The following is a 17,045-nucleotide window of genomic DNA, read 5'->3' on the forward strand; positions in this document are numbered from 1 at the left end:
AGAAAACTCCGCTGTTCATAAAGCATCAAGAGACAATGAGCTCAATATTAGTGTGAGTACCCGACGTGACAAAAGGCTACTGTGAGTTTCTTCTCCATATGTAAAACGAATCGTTTAATCTATAAAACTTGGAGTGAACTCTTGGGTAGAAAGCTAGATTTACAGAAGTTTGCTTGTGTGGTACACCTCTTTGAAATGGTCACTCCGTTTTTCATAAACTCCTATCAAAACCGCAGTGTAGGAAGTACTACCTTAAATTGGGACTTGCTTTCCTTGCTGCTGAAGGCTGCAGCTTGCTGTATGAAAACTATGCGGAAGCATCCTGTGCATGTGGCTGCAGGGCAGAACTGCTCAGCTCATAGCAGTCCCAGGAGCTCATCCAGAGAAAGGTGAGTGCTCAGTAATTGTTTCAGGCTACTATGTGTTGGTGGTTTTGTTAGACATCAAAGGCTAACCAATTAACTATATTTGAGTATATTATGTACTAAATTCTACTGTTAAGAACTGTCAGTCACATAAATGATAGCTTTCAGCTCACCTTTCTGGGGATAATATTTGAGGACTATAAGACATACAAGAGAAGCCCTGAGGAACTGGTTTGAGTTTAGCTATACTATTCATTGACTACTCAACCTGGGGGCAAATTCCTTACCTTTTCTGAGCCACAGTTTTCTCACACTCGCGGAGAGCATGCCTAAAATACTGCTCTAAACCCTTGCTAGTCAGTCTCAGCTTAAGACCAGCGATATCAGAAGGAGTTGTTAGAAATGGAGAACATAGGATTTTACTCCTGTGTTGCCTAATGAAAATCTGTACGTTCAAAAGCCTGTCAGGTAACGTGTGTGCCTGGTCCACTACACTCGGAAAAGCAGTCTTAACACACTGGCATGGGACCGGACCCATGCATCTTGAAGACCCTGGCCAGTGAAGTATCAGCTTTCTCTGGGATCTTTGGTGTCTTTTTAACCCTGGTGGAAAAGGCTGACCTGGGTTAGTGAATGTTTCTGTGGGTTCCCTCACAGACACGCAGCTTCAGCACTGAGAAACCCTTTTCAAGGCTCACTTAAACCTGAAGCTCTGTGTTTGGCTAGGAAGTGGTCAGTGGCTCTCGGTCCATCTCCCTTACATTGACAGATTATTTTTCCTTTCTTGTTTTGAGACAGAGTTCAGGTTGGCTTTGAACCCATTGCATAGTTTAGGCTGCTCTGTAAACCAACTGGCATTATAGGCATTTACCATCACACTAGTTGATGAACTTTTGGTGGTTATTTTCTTTCTATCTCTGCTGGTAACCGCCAGAATGAACTAAGGGATCAACTGTTTTGCATTTTCAACTGCTTGTGCCCACAGGGCCTGGATTGTCCCTTTGTGCCCACACCTCTGCCCTCTTCCTCTCCATTTTTTTAAGCTAACCTCCAAACTGAGCCCTTTCCTCTTGACCCGCCAGACCAGCTCGGGCAGCTGAGCATGCCCAGTTCCGCAGCGAGCATGGGCCCCAGTCCCCAGTGCGCAGGTGCCACGTCTCCGGGTTTTGGTGGCCGCCGCCAAGCAGGAGAGGGAGGAAACCGAGTGGCCTCTGTAGGAGGAAGCCCTCGGGGAGTTCCGGAGCGACTCCTGTGTAGGGTCTCCACAAAGGGTGCCGCTGGATGCACACGGCCAGGCGGCCTCAGCAGGACTTAGGGCACCCGGATGTCGGTTCCAGGCACAGGGAGAGCTGGCCACAGCGGTCCCCAGCATCCCTGGGACCGAAGTCTAAGGGTGGAGTTAGGTGCACGTCTTAGGATCACTTGGGGGAAGACTTTGGAAATCACTTTCTGGCTCAGTGTAAGCCTGCTGTAGTACTTCCTCCGGCAGATTGTTTCTCGGGCTGAATGAATAAAATCCCTTTGCTGCAGTGTACAAGCTCTCCGTGTTTGTTCAATGTAACATAGACGAAAGCCCAGTTCCCGCTCCCGGTTCTGGCTGGCTCGCGCCCCCTCCTCCAGGGCCGGGCACCCGCTGAGTCGTGGCCAGCGGCGCGTGGTGTCCCGCTGAGGGCTCAGCTCAGTCCGCACGGGCACGCGCCCATACCCTGCACCGGGAAGGCGGCGGCGACCCCGGGACAGCCAACCCCCACCCCGGCCGGCCCGCGCGGCCCCGGTCCACCCCCAGCCCCGCCGGGCGCCGCACTGGGCATGCTCCGTAGCCCGGGCAGGTTGGGGCTGCGAGGCGACGGCTTGGGCTCCGGAGGCAGCGTCGCGGCCGGGAGCAGGGGCGGCGGGCCCGGGGCCGCACGGGGCCCGGCTCGGCGGGAGCGGCGGGCGGGCGGAGCCCTGGGCAGCGGGCGGACGAGGTGAGCGCGGCGGGGAGGCGCAGGCCGGTGGGGGGCGGAGGCGGCGGAGGGCGGGGCGGCGCCGGAGGGGCTCGGCGGCCGCGGCGGCGGGGAGGGGGTGGCGGCGCGCGAGCGGCTAAGGAGCCGCGCCGCAAACAGGCTCTCACAGGCGCGCACACAGACACGCGCGCGCGCACACAGCGGGGTTCCCGGAGGCGGCGGTGGCCGCATCCCCAGCAGCGACTCGCCTCGAAGTGACAGGTAGGAGAAGGCGCTTTGGGTCCCGCCCGGGGATGCTCCCGCCGCTCCCAGCCCGCCGGGTTACTCGGCTTCCCGCGGGCGCGTCCCGGACGCGCGCGCGCGCCCCCGGATGCCCTGCCGAGGACCCGGTGCAGGTGCGGGGTGCGAGGCGTCCTGCGCGGGAGGCAGGGGACCCCGCCGCCACCCGCCTACCCAACAATCATCTGCTACTGGGTTTCCTCTGCCTACCCGGACGTTCACCCTCTTCTGCGCTAGAAATAGCTCGGCTCGACGTGTATATGATTATTTTGGTTGGAAATAGTTGGCACTGTGCAACGCATGTAAATGTGTGTGCGTGTGCATTTCAGCGTCTTCTGGGGGCAGCTTACAAATGATAGACTGTTTCCAGTTGACACTGACAGGCTAAGCGCTCCTTTAGGGCAGTTTTTTGGCCCCCTAAAAGCATGTAAAAGAACATCGCTTTATTTTCAGAAGTTTAAAGTTGTTTTTTCTTAGTCAATTAGACCCTGTCTATATTGTACGGTTTCTGAGTTTAGACTTTGTAAACTACTGAATCTAAGTGTGAAAACACAGAATTTTCCAATTGAACAACTCCAGAGTTATAGATCCAGCATTTTCTAGAAAGAAAGGCAAATGTCTTATATTTCCACAAATATCCATGCATTTGGGATATGACTTTTTTTTTCTTTTTTTTTTTTCTTTTGGTTCTTTTTTCCGGAGCTGGGGACAGAACCCAGGGCCTTGCGCTTCCTAGGCAGGCGCTCTACCACTGAGCTAAATCCCCAACCCCTGGGATATGACTTTTAAAAACCCCTAACCTCCTATAGTGATTCTTCCTATTTCTCTAAAGCAAGGGGCTTGAGATTTAATTTGGGGCAAAACATTTTTTGGACAGTCGCCATTTTTGAAGTAAAAGTGGGATGCATGGTGGTCTGTAAATCTAAATTGTCCATTTGTGGAGATAGTAATGTTTTGAATAACCGTGGTTGACAATAACGTCCAAGCATAGGCAGGAGTACAGTGCTTTGAAAAAGAATCGAATTTCTCTTTTTAAAGGGAAATCAGAGCATAAAATAAGATGATGGGGAAGAGCAGCCAGTGACTTTACCTGGGCAGACTTCATGGAGCTCAGAAAGTGAATTACTTTTTAGGATAGGAAGAGTGTGTGTGTGTGTGTGTGTGTGTGTGTAAAATTTCAACTTAGTCCTTTGAGTATTTTAAAGACCGATGTCTTTTTAAAGATGTGTTTGAACTGAGAACCTAATGTTTTGAACCCTTCAAACTTCGTTTTCCCAAGTTGCAGATTGATACAGAGGCTCAGAAATTCAGCTCACCAGGACCTTGTGGTGTAATCCCTGACTGTCTGTGTTATGTAATCTAGAATTTTTTCCCCCCACAGAACAGTCTTGCATATTTTTCAACTGGTGTATTGATCTGTTATATCATCTTTTTACGCTGTAGACATTTAATATGTGACTGGTGTCTGTGGGGGAAACCTCTTGTAAGAAAAAAATTACTTTAAAAATAGAATAGCATTTCTGAGCATTTTTATGTTGGTGAAACTTGGTTGGCAGAATGAGTATGTCTTTACATGTAGCAGTGTGCTGCAGAGTGCTGGGTGTCTGGTTCCTGGGTGTGCTTCCCCCCCCCCGCCCCCCCCACCCCCGTTTTATTACTCAGCCATCAGAACTTAGTTTTGATTTAGCTTTGATGATATCACTACCAGCCCTGAATTAATCGCGGTGGAAATGCTGTTTTACAAGGAACTGTCAAAACAGAATTTCAAAAGACTCCATTTGATCACAGAGAGCACATTTACATCTGTTGGAATAATTCTACTTTTACTTTACAAATGCACGCCCACGCAGAAGGGCTCCATGCTGAAATACTCTTTTGCGAGCTTTATATTTGTGTCTTTTAAAATGTGAGTGATGTTAAACTTACATGGCCCGGAATCCAGGCTGCGTACTTTCTGTCATATCAGATAGGGAAATATGGGGATTAAAAAAACCCTTAAGGGTTTCAAAAGAGCTTTTGAAGAAGTGGATTTTAAAGACTTGTATCACCATTGAAACAGACCGTTTAGTGCTGGTGCTAATGTATTTGTTTACTCTCTTTCCAAGAATGTATCCAGCCCCCTGTCCATCAATGTATACTGCAGATTTGGGCAACTTGGTACATATTTGGCAACCCTAGTGAACATGCTGTTTTCTAAGGCTACTACTAATTTGTTTTAAATTTTGGTTCACTGGTAACTGACTGACTAAACGATTGCCTTGTATTTGTACCTACCTCCCCATCACATGAGATTGGGTTTATACACAACTGCGATGTTGTCTGTGGACCCATTACAGTGGCAGGCTGTGTCTTGATAGGCTGGGATATAAGCTTCTGGGGACAGTATCTGATTGTCATCCCCAGTTTTTTAGGTGCAGCTGGCAAGCCCAAATGGATGAATTGGTGGATTTTTATAAAGCTAATAATTAGCTGCCACGTCTGACTTTTTAAATTTTTAAATCTTAAGTTGCAAATAAATTATGTATTTTCAGATCAAGGCAGTTAGGTAATAGTGCTATAGGAAGGACTAGTTTTTGTAATTTTCACACTTTGAACAAATGTCTTATTAGTGAACTCAGATATTTTGGGGGAATATGACTTGACAAATGAAAATTATGAGGAACATTAGGACTTGGTTAATGTCATTTGTGACCACTTCCAGAGTAAGAGCTTTTGAAGAAAACTGCATGCTTACCAGCAGGGACGACACATGCCTTGAAAACTCCCTTGGTGAGTTCCGTATAAGCAAGACGCTCTGCGTTTGATATTTAGAATGAGGTCAAGGACCCTGAGGATGTTTACTGATCACTATTTGTAGTTCATGTCCAGACTGCAGTTTGTAAATAGTTACTTTTTGCTTCCTAAGGGAAGGAGTCTGTGGAAGAGACTTAGCCACCTCTTGAGAAATAAGGACATCCCCCAGCGACAACGACAGGCACCTGCTTTTGGAGCTTGAGTTCAAATGTTAACCTTGTTTGCAAGGATACTATTTAACTCTCATAGGAATTCCTATTCCGAGGTCATACTCAGGGCGTAGGTAACCTTGCTTCTCTCCCTTCCTATTTATTTTTCTGTGTAATAGTTTTTCCTTTGATAAAGCCTCACCCTTTAAAGTAGAAGTGCTTCCTCAAGCTGTAATACTGTTTTTCAGTTCTGCCTTGAGTGTTCATGCCTCTGGTTCTTTACCGTCAACAAAGAATGGGTTCACATTGCCTGCGGTATAGGGGGACTCCGGCACTGACACAGCAGCGAGTGGATGACCGGAGAATCCCGCTTCGTCCTTATAGTTCAGCCTGCTTTCAAAGAGTCGTCCTGGAGTGATCTTTATTTGCAAAGCCCGCTTCACATGAGTGGGAACCTCACTTTCTGAGAGCCTGGCTGGGTTCTCCTCCCTTTGGATGCTGTTGTTCTGTGAAGGTGTAACCGGAGTACCCAGAGGGAGGTAGGAATGCCCTCCCTTTCGAATCTTAGCCAGTACATCATTTTGTTCAGTGGAATGAATGGCAAGTTTTAGAAAAAAAAAAGACTTTCCTGATATGAACTGGACCCTTTCTCTCCTTTACTGAAGCCCTCTCATAACTGCTTTCCATAAAACCTGCACTGAGAACATTACGCACCATGCGAGCACAAGAGCATTATCCTTTCCCCTTTTTGGGGAGTGTCCCTCACAGTTCTCACATGGTCCCTTGGGGAATTCCACCTCTAGCCACAGCGAGGGACAGGCAAATCATTACTTTAGAGTACAACACCCTTGCAAAGCATTCTTTTCCTCCCAAACAATTGGAGGATGTTATTTGGCTTTTTAGCATGAATGAACTAAAGTAGCTGTTTCCTTAGAGGCAGGAAGAACGAGTAAGTCAGATTCGACTTAAGTGGCCGATCCAGAGAGAACACAGAACAGTCCTTTATGTTGGACAGCTCTTCCCCCCACCTAGACCAGAGGCCTTCACCGCGGATCTATGTCACTGAGATCTGAACATGGGCCATGGATATTGCTGGTAGGCCTTTAATTTTTATATATTTCCAAGTGACAGTTCCAGCATGAACTAGAACCATTCTTGGTTAGCCTTTGGCATTCAGAGGGTTGAAAAGATGTGCATTTTCATATGCGTTCATTTTGTTTTGTTAATTTTTAGATTTTTTTTGTTTTGTTTTAATTTTACGTGTATGAGTATTTTGCCTGTATTTGTATTAGTACTGTGTGTGTGCAGTGCCCTACGAGGCCAGAAGAGGGCACTGTTTTCTCTAGAGCTGGAGTTACAGAGGACTGTTAGCCAGCCACCACGTGGGTCCTGGGAACCTAATCCTGGTCCTTTCGGAAGAACAAGTGCTCTTAGCTGATGTGTCACCTCTCCAGCCAAGTGTGAGTTCAATTAAAGACATTATTTTGATAACTATGATTCATTTCAGTGGTACGTATAAGTAGTATTTAATTTCACACATTTGAAATGTACTTGGAAGAGTCGAGAGCATTTACTGGACTGCAAAAATGGAAACCCCTACTATGTGAAGGACATTGGTCTGAGACCAATGGTGGCTCTCAGAGTTGGTGGATGGATAGGCCGGGAAGTTGTGCTTTGGATTTGCCTTCAGGAGTAGACATTGAGATCTTAAAGTGCTGGAATCCGTCATCCCTGAGCTTCTATCCTGTGCTGGCCACGTGGCCCCACGTGTCCGCTCAGAGCCTCGGTTGACTATCTTATTAAAGACTACTTCCCCAACCCCCTGGTTAACGTTGGTGCTGGGTGATGAGGAATGGTGCTTCTGTTGCTGTGACAACCACTCTGCCTCTTCTCCCACTGATGTTACTAGGTTCACTGCCTACAATTCTCACTTTCCTCCATCAGCGTAGAGGGCATTGGTTCCTTTGTTGGAGCCCATGCAGAAAAACTCATTTAAAACATGTAAAACATACTCAAACTCTCACCTGACAGTTAGGGAACGACCCACAGTGACCCCACAGGCCACCTCCTGAAGCCAGATCTTCCTCTGGGCTTACCTCACCCTGCGACTGTATTTGGGTAGAGGAATACAGCACTGCTCAGTTCTAATAGCCTTAAAATTCTGCAAGTGTGGGGTTTTGAACTGTAATGCAGGAGCCAGATGCCATCCCCAGGGCCTCTGTGTCCTCCAGCAAGGCTTAAAAAGAGACCATATTAAGCAAGTTAGCCTTAGGAGGATGGAAACATCCATGAGAAGCATTTAGGGACCACTGATGTTTAGGGCACATCGTGCCTCCTCTGGTCCCATGGGCATTAGCGGGAACATTAAACTTTTCTGCTCGTAGTAGCAATAACAAGGGGAAACAAAGCAAAACAAACCCCCAAACCAGATATTTGTCAACAACTTGAAACATGCCACTTCATTTGATCTTCCTGGACACTTTTCGAGCGGGGTTGGGAGGTGTGACAGCTTCTTAAGTTTACATTTGGGGAGAACTTACATTTGGGAGGTTAATCAGGTGATGGGCTTAGAGTTGTGATTGAAATCTAAGCAGATTGACACCTAAACCAGTTGTTGTTGTTATTGTTGTTGCTGTTGTTTAGTTTTGGGGTCTAGCTGTGTAGCACATGCTGGCTCCAAACTGCAAATCCTCTTGCTTTAGGCTCTCAAAGGTTAGAATTATAAGCAAGCACCATGTTAGCCCAGAACTCCAACTTTTAAACCACGGTGTTACCTGTGGATGGTGTAGTGCATGCTACAGAAGGGACTTCTTCCTTCCTTCCTTCCTTCCTTCCTTCCTTCCTTCCTTCCTTCCTTCCTCCCTCCCTCCCTCCCTCCCTCCCTCCCTCCCTCCCTCTCTCTCTCCCTCTCTCCTTCCTTTCTTTGTAAACCACAAAACATGGTGTGGCAGTTATTTTAAGTGGCTGGGCTCAGATGTAACAGATATGTTTCTGGCAATGGCTGTGATGGTGGAATCAGAATAGCAAGTTGAGGATAAAGCCCTGTTTCCTGGTCTTGTTCAAGGGGCTTTTGTTCCTGCAGTTGCATGGACTGGAAGACAGAAAGAGGGGATTAATAGATTGCTAACCTGAGCCAGGGACTAAGAATGTAGAGATTCAGTATTATTTTTTTTTCTTTGATTTTGGGAGAGATCATAAGGGCAAGGGGTGGGCCTGGGAGGACTGGAAAGTACATTATGTGACATTATCAAATAATCAATAAAAAATTAAGGTCAAAAGAAGAAGTAAGGCTGTCTGTCAAGTTAGTTTGCCGCTGACAAAGTTTTATGGTTTCGGCGAGGTTGCTGGGGCCCCTGGTGTAGGAGCCAGGTAAGCCGCACACACAAGTGCTATTGAACAGGTGTCTGGGACCATGGGTGTGGTGGCCTATGGGTGTCCCTTCCCAGGAGGACCTGCCAGAAGAGTCTGCCACTGCATGCACATTTTATAGCAAAGCAAGGAACACAGAGTATCAGGACCGTGGAAGTTCCTCATTTGAAAGTGCTTGGGCAGGGTTGGAGGGCTGGTTCAGAGAACTGGCTTTTTTTTTTTTAATCCAGAGGACCCAGATTTGATTCTCAGTGACTTAGGACCATCTCTAATTTAAGTCTCAGAGGATCTGATACCCTCTCTGGCCTCTGTGTGGACCAGGTACATAATGGTGCACAGATATGCATGCAGACACACATAAAATCGGTAAGTTAATAAGCTAAAAAGTGCTTGGAAGTTGGGCCAAGGAGATTGCTCAACTGGTACAGCGATTGCCCCATAATCACGAAGCCCCGAGGTAGAGCCCAAGAATCCTGTAAGAAATCTGGGAATAACAGGGTTATTCCAGAGAATTCCAGAGCCAGGGAGGTAGAGACAGGCAGATCCTGGGGCTTGCTAGACAGCCAGCGGAGAGCAGCCAGTTGTCCCCAGGCCTGTGAGAGACCCTTCCTCAGAAAACAAAACTCAAGGGTTGTTGCAACTGAGGAATGAACAGGAAGGTGACCTCTGGCCTCCACTTGCATGCACACAGTCCGTGTTATTGCCAAACCGGACAGACACATTTGTGGCAGGAATTCAGCCTGAGAGTTCCCATGTTGGTCCTTCTGTCAAGCATAAATTCTCAAATGCACTGTGCCCTACAGAATACCATTAGTTTTATTTGCAGTTTTGAGCCGTTTTTAAAGGAGGAGGTTTTAAAATTTGTCATATAGTCTCCCTTATTTTGGATGAGCATAGAGTTGTAAATATCTGACTTTTTTTTTTTCTCATCCCATTTTCTAAGGTACCGACAAGTATTCAGAGTTGAGAGAGGTGGGACATTTCCTGACAGTGCTTTGAAATGTGATCAGTTTAGCGTAGAGAAATGAGTGGTTTCCTTTATTATGGGGTCATAGAGGCTCTCTTGCCTCTGTCGATGCTTGAATTCTGCAAATCTTGGGATATCTCTCCCTGTATTGACAGTTGCAGTATTTATTCGGAACACTGAGAAGTTAGATATGTTTCTGTGGGCGAGCATTTCAAGGCGCACCTGCCCTAGTTTTTCCTTCTCAGTCTTCAATGGAAGATCACTTTGGGTCAAATGGAAGTGTAGTCTCTTGAGATGGGGTTCTCCTGTATCTATTGATGTTTGGTTATTGACTAGATAGCCGAGGCCCTCTCTGGAATTTAAGTTTTTATTTTTGCTGGTTTCTAAAATGATGTAAGTGATGTACTAACGTGTTCCAGTTGAAATGACAATGCAGAAATACAGAAGCAATATGTAAAGTACTCTTTCCCACCTACACCCTCCCCAGATATAACCATTGGCAACAGCTGCAAGTGTCTCTTCCCTCCCTTTGTCCATTCATTTACATACGCAAATACATAGACGTGGTTTTCTTGTTACATAAATTGTATCATACTGTACATGCAGATGCATTTTATTATATAAACAGAATCATACCACATTTATTTTTCTGTGACTTGCTTTGTCTTCATAACTGTGTCGTATGGTAATTTCATTTATTGTCTGGACACTGGTTATCTCAGCTTTGTAACACTGCATAGAGTCTGGTAAGACATATAATCTTGTAGTGCTTTAACGGTTTTCTCATGACTGTACAGTGAAAGATAGACGATTTCATTGGTCTTCATGAATTTGTGTGTCAGTTTTTTACTACTAAATTCTAAGAAATAGAATTATTTGGTCAAAATTGTCTTAATCGCCTTTAAAATTCAGAGAAAACACTGTCAAATTACCATTCAGAAAAGGTCTGTGATAGAATTTGTGTCTCAGAGAACCTCAGGTTAGGCATATAAATGGATCTTCTAACTGACATAGCCCAAATTGCTACACAGTTTTACTTGTTCATTTAGAGTTCAGTTATATTGTATACCTGGGAATGACTTTAGAAATAAATCATTTATTTAAACTACAGTATTTAATAAAAAAAACTATTCTCCAGTTAAGGGGCTAAGGTGAAAGACCTTAATAAAGAGATGCTTTGTAGAATCAGAGTACAACGTCTGTTCTCCGATCATCTTGGTTAGCTTTGAGACTCTAGGCCTTCTCCAACAGGGACATGTCCTAAGCACCCTGGGTTTGTGTTCAGAGAAGTCAGGGTCCACCGGGCGGATGCACAATACAGATTGATGCTGACCTTGGACAATTAAGTTAATTTGACGGTTAAAAATGCCTGTCTTGACTTATTGGTAAATTTAGATTTGCTAATGCTGTCTGTCTCCCTTCTACGCTCTGGGTTCTGAGTGTTCAAGTAGTTACGGGTCAAAATTGTTTGGAGGGAAAAGTATCTGTTCTGAACATGTACATATTTATTCTAGGCACTCTCTAACTGAGCTCCTTCCCCAGGCCTAGACAATTTTTGATGGTTATTCCCTTAACAATGCATTACTGTAATTATTTATGCTGTAGAAGGTACCACAGATAGTGAGGTGATTTAATATATGGGGGGGGATGTGTAAGCAAATACCACTATTTTATCTAAGGGACTTGAGTATCTATCTGTGGAGTCCTGGCAACACAAACCGCTGGCTGTTGAACAGCATCTGTGTAGAATTATCAAAGAATTCACCAGAAGCCAGGGTTGGCGGTATTTACCTGTAAGCCCAACACCCAGGAGGCTGAGGCAAGAGGACATTGAGTTTGAAGCCAGCCTAGCTTACATAAGCATGACCCAGCCTCAATACACCAATCCCCCAACCCAACCCAACCAACCAAAGATGTGAACAAGCCTGCAACAAAAGCCAGAAAAATTGGAATTCCTTATACCTTTTCCCAAGAGATTTGGGGCGATCAATGGCATTGCACTCTTACTAAGCGTCTTTAGTGGGTACCCCCACGATAATTTTCATTTGTTTGAGAAATGAATTGTAGCCAAAAAGAGCTGGATACCTTAGAAACTACATTGTGTTTTCATTTCAAGACTTATTGGGGGGAACACAGTAAATCTAGGCCATTGATATTGACCTCGTTCAAGTGACAGTTGTGATCATTGTAATTATTAGCAGTAACATACATCCACTTAGTTGCTCTTCAGAATTTGATGGCATGCTCTTAGCTAGCATCTCAGGGTCACGGTCAGGGTACCCTGATGGAAGCACATGGTGGCAGGAAGACCGGAATCGTGTCTCTTTTCCAAACATGGGTCTGAATCCTTCAGCTCTTTCTCCAGATACCTATTTTAAAAACAAACTTCTGGTTGGCCTGGCACGGACGTTCAGATCCTGAATGTATGCCTTCTGTATGTTTATTTTTACAGCACATTGAGTACTGTAGAAACATGGTAAGACTCCTTGGCATTGAAAATTGCGTATTCAAAAAAGTCTGTGCTAGGTTCATGGAGACACTATAGCATGTGACAGTTTACAGACAATTTCCTTTCACAGTGTCTGTGAAAACTCACTCTTCAAGCCCCTGTCTTAGGACCTGATGAGAAAATATGTGTAAATCACGTCCTCTGGAGAGGGCCCTAAAAAAGACCCTTTAGAGACTGTGGGCAGATGAGTACAGTGAGTATAAGTGCTAAAGGGTGGACAAGCAAGGAAGACTGACGATTTGTGACTGAAGGGAAGGAGCAAGAAGAAACAGTCAGGAGCCGTGACCTTTGTAGGGTACACAATGACCCTGTAATACAGCAAGGAAAGCAGGAATGTGAGTATATGTACTCTGTCGCCTAGATAGATGAACCCAGATAAAAGCTATGGGTCAACAGTGAGCAGTGTGGAAAGAGCTGGTAACCGGTCAGGAGAGGCAGATGGCAGAGCCCAGCTACTCCCCAGGCTAGAGTGGGAGGCTCTCAGGCTAGACGTCTGGCCAGAGCAGAAAACCTGTAGTGTTTTGTGAAAAAGAAAATAAAACTCTAGCTACAACAATTAAATCGAAACTTGAGATTGTTCCGTAGTATCACATGGCTGCTGTCAGTAAGACTTGAGGTTGTCCTCAGAGTAGCATTGGCTTACAGTTTTTCAGTGTCATTTGGAATAGACTCCTTTTCTTCGGTAAAACCATAGAATGAGAAACCTAGTACGTTTATCTGACGGGTTAGGTTTAGAGGTGAAGGGGCTTCATAATGTCTGTCATTATTAATCCTGTGAAGCCATTCCTTTGCTTTTAATATTTTGTTAAATTCTTTAAAATATCAGGTATCCTGGGGGTGGGAGGAGTCGAGGAAGAAATTAAGATATTAGTGCTAATTTTTCTTTGAAGGAGTCAATTTAACGGAATCGTTAGCATCACTTGGTAGACACGGACAAATTGTGTTTTCTCATTTGTTCAGCAGAGCAGTAAAGACACCAGACATAATCAGCTTTAGCGGCTGCCTCGCGTTTCTGCTCCTGTTGTTTGAGAAGGGGAAGACTGCTCTGTCGGGCTTGTGCATTTGATCTTCGTGAACAAGCAATGGAAGGAGATTAGAATCATAGAATCAGGCAGCTGGAGGGGATTCACCTTTCCTTACATCCAGGGTTTATAGTTTAAGGTTCCAGGACACTCACCATCAGCCTCTGCTCTCGTGTGGTCCCAGAATCACCCGTGAAAGTGCAGCATCCTCCCTCCAGAGTAAACAGATTTTGCTTGATTGATTCATTCTTGCGGTTCCTGCTGTAGATCTTGAAGTCCCTGCTTCCGAGGGATTTCTCCTCCCTTGCACACCAATTGTTTTTATGTGGTGAGGCAGAGCTTCGCCAAGAGCCTTCACCACTCAGCCCTTGACCTGGTGTTCCCTGGAGGCCTCTACATCGCTCACTCTAAAACTCTCTCTGTAGGAGATGGTGCTTTTGCCGGTCTGGTCTGTCAGCTTACTGTTCACTGAAAGCTCCCGTAGCTGTACATTTTCGTCTGAGTTTCAAACGCATCTTTTTTTTTTTTTTCTGCTAGAGATAATGACCTTGAAGTCCTTATGGGTACCTGCAGGTCAGAGTGCCCCAACCACTTCACTTCAAATGCATGCCTTATCCCAGTTTCTAGACCTTTGGGTAGCTCGATGCTCATCTAGTGAATCTGTGCCCCCCACACCCCCTTATGACAAAAATACAGGACAGGAAACAATTTAAAGGAGGGAAGGTTTATTTTGGCTCGCAGTTTGGGGAGGTACAGTCCCTTCTGGCCTGGCAGGCATGGGCAGAGCTGGCGGGTATTGGGTAGCAGGACCGTGAGGCTGTACATTGACATCACTGCTGATACGTAAGCAGAGAGACCCTGTGACCAGAACACGGATAATAATGCATGAGACCTGCTCCTCGGTGACCAGCTTCCTCTAGCTAGGTCCTGCCTCCTAAGGGTTCCACAGCCTCCAAAACTGGCACTAACAGCTGGGGACCAAGGGTTTAAATACACCTGTAATAAACATTTTAGATTCAAACCATAACCATAACAATATACTTATCATTCCAAGCCTGGATTGTTCCAGCTGTATAATCTGTCAATCGTGTATTCTCTTGGCTCTGGAGTGAGCCGCAGGTATTCTTTACAATGGTGTGAGCCGCAGGTATTCTTTACAATGGTGTGAGCCGCAGGTATTCTTTACAATGGTGTGAGCCGCAGGTATTCTTTACAATGGTGTGAGCCGCAGGTATTCTTTACAATGGTGGTGGTTATTTGTTTGTTTGTTTGTTTTCCCCCTTCCATGTAGGACTTTACAGTTTGCAGGAAGAGAAACACACAGACAGCTACCTCATAGCTTTACATCTTTGCCTATGACTTCATTCTTCACACCAGCTAAAGAAATCCCTACAAAAGAAGCCTTGGAGCATTATTTATAAAACCCTTCCGCAACTCCCCAGCGCTTTCAGGATTAATTTCTGTTTCCCTAATTTGATGAATGCGAGCCATCCTTGGTCTGAACTCCGCAGTGAAATTTTAACTCCTTTATTTGTATAACCTGTATTAAGCATCATTCAACTCCAAGAAGCTAAACGCCGTGGCTCCTGTGCACTATGTGACTTTGAGCTGTCCGCCCTCCTCATCGCTCTTCATAGACTCTGATTGAGGGGGACTTCGATCCCTCACCACGGGCTTTGATTTCCAACTCAAGTGCCCGTGGGTGCTGCACCTCTATCCCCATGTCAGCTGTTCATGTTTTAGCTCAAACATGACATGTACACAGAAAAAAAAAATTGGGCGCATCTCTGGGACTTAATCAGTGTCTCTTAAATGAGTGAGTGCTAAATGCCAACAGTGCAAATTCTACCCGTGGTGTAAATTAGAATAGCAGCAACTGAGCAAGTCAGAGGAGTGCCACCATTCAGAGCAGGAAGCCTCGGACACACTTGTAAGGGGAATCACTGGTTGCTGACAGATGGCAGAGTAACCATTTTGGAAAGGTGATCAGTAATCTGGAAAGGCTGTGTTCGTTATTTCTCTGACAGAAACTAATGTTATAATAGCAAACCACACCCAGAGATGTTTCCCAGGAGACAGTCTGTCATCTATGCCTGGAGGGCACATGCTCACATTGTCTTTTCTGTGTCATGTGCTCCGTTTTAATATATTTTGCTTGTTTTCTGTCTAGTGTATTTCCTTATAGCAGCAAGTCAGAGAAATTTCCCCATTTCAAGCTTGCAAGGAATTCGGGGGAAAGTAATTTATTTAAAAAGATTATTTTATTTAATTGGGCTCACCGTGATCTAAAATGCTTTGTACTTGATTTTCGCATCATATTTTATTTTCAAAATGACCTGGGAATATATCACTGCCAAATAGAAATACACTTAATTGAAGGGGAATATTCCACTCAATATTATTTTTGAAAGAGTGTCTTTCTGTGCTCTAGAGATGGGGGACTGTGTTATTTGCAATAGTTTGAGTTATTCTGAAGAATGGCTTTTGAACTGTAACTCTGCCCTCCACCCATGTGGCATTGGTGGTGTTTAAGAGCGTTCTTTTCTTTTTCAATTCGCATCTTTTTATTTTGCAAATCTCTTTTAGCTTTGTGTTGAAAAAATGCTGCTGAGAATGTTAGTTATTAAATAGATCATCATTCAGGTTTCAGTGGAGACAATATTTAGGAGGAAGATTTTAGCTTAGTTACTGCGGCTGCTGAGAAAATACAGCAGCACTTGGAAATGAAGAGAGTATTTCCTTTCATTTAGAGCCTTTTGAACCCGTGATGCCCTCACAGAATCAAGATCCTGGCCTCATTCTGTCCATTTACCCATTCCCTTTGAAGGAATCAGAGTAACTGGCTAAAGCTCCTCTCCGTCTGTCACAAGTAGCATGCAGTGGTTTTCTCCAGCCTTCAGGGAAGAGGAAGAATGTGAGGCACACAGATGGCTTGGGTGTTAGTCCCCAACCTGAGGTGACTCAGTATAACTGCTCCCTTCTGAACTGTTGAGTGACAGGCCAACCCTTGTTTTCTAAGTTTGGATTTCAACAGGACAGGCTCTCGGGGTCCTCCTAAAGATTGAGAAGCAGGAGGAGTCTACTTCTGGACTGAGAGTTGCAGATGTCTGTCGAACCTTCTGAAAGTGTTCCCCTTTGTACCAAACCAAGGTGTTCCCAGAATTGTGGGAGAACTGACAGCATCAGTCACTTGGAAAGTATACTGACTGTCTTAACAAGGTATTTGATCCAAATATTTTTAAGAGAAACTTACCCATTTCCAGCCAGAAGCAACGAAGTGCCAGGAACACAGTGCTTGGGAGTCACTGCTTCCTGCATTCTTCCTGCCTTCCCACAGGTCTGAAACCCTCAGGGTGGAACTCGCACACCCCACAGGCATAAACAGAAAGACACAGAGATATACACACCTATGCAAATATAGACTCCCATAGACAGACAGACAGAGAAACACACACATCCCCCTCCCACAGAGACACAGACAGATAGACAGTCACAGTAATGCACCCACACACCCTACAGGTATACACAGACAAGACAGGCACATACAATCAGATTGACACACACACACATTGCAGGCACATGAGCATAGAAAGACACACACAGAGGCAGGCTTATAGGTAGGCATAGACACACACACACATACTCA

The 17,045-nt window shown here is 45.3% G+C and overlaps 1 protein-coding gene across 15 annotated transcripts in view; it reads left to right on the forward strand.

Moving 5' to 3' along the window:
* The first annotated feature begins 2,202 nt into the window (after positions 1 to 2,202).
* Plcb4 (phospholipase C, beta 4) overlaps positions 2,203 to 17,045 on the forward strand; it is a 369,409-nt gene continuing 354,566 nt past the window's right edge. For 5 of the 15 annotated variants that reach the window (XM_039104317.2, XM_006235083.5, XM_063283136.1 and 2 more), the window contains exon 1: positions 2,504 to 2,572. The gene's annotated coding sequence lies outside the window, so the exon portion shown is untranslated. Of the gene's footprint in view, positions 2,333 to 2,413; positions 2,573 to 17,045 lie in introns of those variants that run through there. The other 10 variants (XM_063283129.1, XM_063283132.1, XM_063283131.1 and 7 more) reach the window with 7 other exon arrangements.

The sequence above is a fragment of the Rattus norvegicus genome, chromosome 3, assembly GCF_036323735.1.
Source record: "Rattus norvegicus strain BN/NHsdMcwi chromosome 3, GRCr8, whole genome shotgun sequence".
Classification (NCBI taxonomy): domain Eukaryota; kingdom Metazoa; phylum Chordata; class Mammalia; order Rodentia; family Muridae; genus Rattus; species Rattus norvegicus.